The sequence below is a fragment of the Halyomorpha halys genome, unplaced genomic scaffold, assembly GCF_000696795.3.
Source record: "Halyomorpha halys isolate HHAL.00 unplaced genomic scaffold, Hhal_1.1 Scaffold1047.1, whole genome shotgun sequence".
Taxonomy (NCBI): Eukaryota; Metazoa; Arthropoda; class Insecta; order Hemiptera; family Pentatomidae; genus Halyomorpha; species Halyomorpha halys.
Genome location: NW_027113517.1, coordinates 677,785 through 683,169, shown reverse-complemented (window position 1 = coordinate 683,169; position 5,385 = coordinate 677,785).

Genomic DNA, 5,385 nt, shown 5'->3' with positions numbered 1-5,385 from the left:
CCTCATCAGTAGCAGAAGCGGAGGACTCCAGGAGACTGGAAAGCTTATAAAAAACTATGGCCACACTCATGTGATATTTACAATCTTACAATGAGAAAATACAAAGGCTTTGCTTTAATTTTCCCTTGATATCTTTAAATAGACATCTCATAAATCCTCCTTAAGATCAATCATCAAGAAACATGGTTTATATAACGCTAGAAGGTGTTATAAATAAAATAAATTGCCAGTGTATAGTATAATAACATGTAGTGTATAACATGTGACCGCGGAGGTAGTTGAATATGATGGAGACCTGCCATCCTGCCTTTAGTAAGAGGATTTTTTATTTCCATTCATCAATGTAGTGAAACCGGAAAATGGAATTAGAATCATAACCTGAATGTTAGAGCTTTTCAACCGATAACTTGATACTAAAAATACACAAAGATTTCTTTCGATGACGTTTTTAATGAACAATGTTATAACGGGTTAGATCAGCGGTTCCCAACCGTTTTCAAATGGTGGGACCCTTACATTAACATTTGACACAAATAAAGAAAAGGAACAGTACTTTGTAATACGGTTCTGGCAATATAAATTATTTTTATTAAAGTGTTTTGATTACTTAAACTTTATTTTCTTAATCCTTTAATTAATTCAAGATTTTTAATTTTTTTAAAGTTTACAAATTTCAAGATAAACAGGACCATGATCATCATAATGAATCCTCTTGAACCGCATTGAGCAGTGTGAGGAGGAAATTTATAGAGCCCTCTCCAGCTCTGCCGGTCTTCTGCAAGGCTCCTGTCGTTCCATTGGAGTCCTCTTCTCTGGAAGTCGCTTTTTACCTCATCTTCCTATTTCCTTCTAGGCTGTCCTCTTCCTCTCTTGCCCTCTACTTTGGTTCGGTATGCCTAGCTAGCTATCCTCCTTGGTTCCATTCGTAGATGTCCCAGCCATCTCAGTCGATTCTCTCCTATCACATCGTTAGCCGGTACTGGTAAAAGGTATTTGAAAGAAACCAGATTACAAAAAAAAATTATTCCACGAAACCCCAGTAGGGAACCACATGGTTAGACACCCGTTAAGTTCATTCGACAAATAATATAAACCAAAGGCGCTGGCGGTGGGAATAAGTTTAAACAGGTGTAATTAATTCTATATTATATATTACAGGTATAAGAAACAATGTATTTTTTAGGTTTGAAAACACAAAATAAACATTAAAATATTAAATTGTTCGTTTTTCAGTCTCATTTTACGCAAATGTTTTCAAAGTACATGTTCAAAACACCAATAAATTTATTAAAACTGCAAAAAGTTTAATGTTTACAACTTAAATATGTTCTTTAACTCCTATTTTTCTGACCATCCAGTTTTTGTTAGCAAACAAATACATAGGAACATACAAAGTATTTTCATATCATTAGTGCACGCTTATTGACAAATAGTGTTGTAAACTGCTTCTAAGGGTATGGCATTGTCATGACAATGGTAAGTGCTCCAGTTGGACACTTAAACTCGCACCGGAATATTTTAAATTACCTACTAAACTATTAAGAGCGTGTAAGGTTGTAGGGCTTAGTAACTAACGGATCTCTAAAAGGTTCATAAACTTTAAACCAACGGGTAAACGTCCGAGGGGTAGACTGAAACGTAAATGGGAGGATTGCGTTAAAACTGATTTAGTGGAATTGGGTTTGGAAGGCGCCACTGGAAAGATGTATGTATCGGGGTTCTTTAGGCGTTTTTTTTTTTTTATTATATCTTTATTGGAATTTACAACTGTACATATTTATACATTTAGTAAATTTGATGTATGATATTATGGGGTGATACAGGCGTTGTAGTTGCTGATCACATAAACAATTTTTATTTACTTTTAAATTTCATAACTTTTACCCTTTACTTATTTATTGTGTTTCACAGCTCTATAAGCTAACTCTTATCAGGGATGAAATAACTCCAGTTACGCATCAACGAGAGTGGGCTGATTTTAATACTCCGAACATCAACCGCAGAAGATAAGAGAGCCACGAGGCATCTTGAATAATGAAGTGCAATAGGATGATGGAACCAGGGACTTACGCCAGGAGGGCTCTTGGGATCTTGGTAATCCATAAGGTAACTATTACTAAATGAAAGACCTATGGGGGAACACAAATAACTAGTTCTAAGACTTGATAAACAAATAATATAATATATATGTTTAATATTAATTAATGATAACATATTTAGGAAGAATAATAGTTAATATAATAATAATACGATATGTAATTGATTGTAAGATGGTCCGGCTGGTGGTCCAAAAGTTACAAAGATAGTAGAAAAAATATTTATTAGTAACCTAACAATAAACAGTGATTTAGTTACAAATAAATAGTTTTTCTGATATCTTTGTACCTTTCTTGAATACAACCTGGATCTTCCTAGAATCGTTAAGATATTTTAGTTATAGCATTCTGAAAAAACAGTATGCTAACCATACTCATGTTCAAACGCTTGGTTAAAATGTTTATCAGGAAAGCGTGGAAATACATAGACCAAGTAGACGAAAGTTGCAGGTGCTTAGAAGGCCGGCTAGTGGGGTGGGGGTTATGGTTCCGCTTTACCCGACTAGGTACCAACCACAAATCTCTTGAACCCAGTCTTTAATAATTATACCGTATTTTGCGTCAAGTGGCTATAATTTGTTGTTTTTTATTAATTTACTAATATTAATAAGCATATTTTCTAAATCCCAAAATAATTACAAAAAAAAATAAACCAATAAGCTTAAATTTAGTGGGGGTCTAGACAACAAATCTTTTTACAGACAGAAAATTATGATTCAGTCAACACATTAGACGAAAAGTAAATATGCCTCAAAAGTGCTGCATTCTCTCTTGGAAAAAAATTTCACTAAAATTCGGTAAACATCAGACTCTCATGGACATGAGTCAGTTAGCTACCTGCTATACCAATTACCCGAAAAATGACTAGCAAAAATGACTCGCACACTCGCAGTGTGCTATAGTACTGCAACGTAAAATTTAAATTTAAAATTATTAAGTGTTTCGTATTACACGCGAAATTTTAACAAAAGTGAATTCAAACGCGACCAGAATGCTTCATAAATAAGGATTAAAATATATAAATAATTTAAATTAGTATTAAAATATTTATTTTTGAATTCTGCCAGTGGGTGAGTCATTTTTCGGAAAGTAGGTACACCAGGTAGCCAACTAAACCCAAGTTCACAAAATGCTACTTAAGCGTGTAGGGATCATTCCTAACGGGACAGGTCTTAGTAAAAATCTGCAAGTATAAAAAAATATATTGAAACTTCCTTTTCAACGGATGTACAACTTGATTGATTCCAACTAGTAAGTAAACAAGTTACAAAAAGTGACATTGTTTCAGCCTGTGGGGTGGGGGGAGAGATATATATTTTAGGGTCTCTTAACATATTATATATTTATTATTGAGATTTAGACCTTAGAAAATTTTTATCATAAGATCAACACATATATTAGTTAATGTTTTAAAGATTTTTCATAGTTCATTTTCATTGTCTGTTATTTACAAGCGTTTGTTTTTTAAATTAATTTATTTTATTCAGGAACGAAAAGAATTTTTCACCATCAGCAAATACAATATAAAATAAAATTAATGTCATGAAGATATGAAGTTGAAGATCACCCTGTGATACCTTTCAATCAAAATTACTTTAGGATATCTCTATTCCAGTTGCATCGTAAACATCGGCTTGAGTCAGGTCAGACTTCCTTCTTTCCTTCTGTCTAGTTGATAGTCCTTGAATTAGACAGAGAGTATTGTAAGTTTGTCGACAAACGGTTTATATAATGATTTAATAGTGGATAGTCCATATGGAATTCTTTGAGTAAGATGGAACTGATGTAGAGGGAAGCGGAGGAGATAAGCAGTAGTACTTTTTATTGAAATTATAATAGTTTACGTTAGATTTTAAACTTTTCGGATTTCTAACATAATCGGATCCCTTATATGTTTTAGGAGATGCACAAAATGAAAATGCCTTCGATTTTAAGACCGCGTATCGATTTATTTTAACTTTTCTGATTTTAATCATATAACGGTCCCTTTCTATATTCTAGGAGATAAATATTCATTCCATTGAACTACTTCGAATAAAACTGCATTAGGAAGGTTAATCGTTTTTAAAATTTTTTTTTCGAATAAAAGATTATTCGTGTAGAAAATTCACGAATAGAAATGTATTCGTCTCTCTTCAATAAGTATTCGTCTTGTTTCACTAAATTAATGTTTTTGGCATACCCATAGATTTGAATAGCGCAAGTCCAAATCTGTCTAAAAAAAGTAATTGCGTTTATGTTAAAAAAAAATTAATGCAATTACCATCACAACTTAAACTGAGGCAGACTGTTATTTTTAGCTATAACATAGTTTAAATATATTTACGAAAAAGATATTTGTTTAAAAAAGTCAAGAAAAGAATTCATTCATGATCCAGGATATAGATTGGAAGGAAGGGTGTAGAAGCGCTAGAAGCTAACACAGTTAAGTTTGTTTGCTCTAGATAACCTTTGTCAAGATATCCTTAGCAAGCCCTGGGCTGACTCATCCCACGGGATAGAGCTAAGGTAAACAAGAAACTGAAGAGATAGCACCGCAGTCGTTCAAAACAGGCACCATCCCTCAATAAATACCTCTGATTTATATATTTCTTTATACTCTTTTACTTGAACATTTAGTTGTTTATGCCTTGTTTTAATGTGGGGATGTATATTTAAGGAACGCATGGGATGAAAAAGACCAGAAGTGTAGTCAACAGAGAGAGGGTTGAGAGCAGGCTAAAAGTGGATGGAAATATAATCTAGGAAAGTATAATATTTGTGCAGAAACTCAAATAGTTTTACTATGGTATGGCACAGAACTAAACATGTAGTTTATAATACCCCAAATTCCTTCAAACAAACTAAAGGGGAAAAAAGAAGGAATATTCTACCTTATGTAAACATCAGAAATGTGAATAAACGCGGATTTGCATTAAAGCATAGTTCTTAGAACGTTTATTCTGTTTAGACTTACATACAGTCAAATATTTGAATACAAATTAATTGAAAAATGTTTGGAACCTCCATGAGTTAGAGGAATGATAATAAAAAACCAAGAGAATGCATAGTAATAAAACCAAACAAGGAATCAACAATTAATTTATATGATTTATTGTTTGTATATAGAGTAGGTATATTATAAAATATGTCTATAGGCGATCAAGGTGATTTATTTCACTAATACCTAACTTTAAATTATTTTCTTGCAATTATTTAGTTTATTTTTATTTTTTATTTATTTATTCCTGAATGACGTTTGTTGTCTTTTTGTTTATATAGCCCTGATGAAGATCTGAAAATTAGGTCG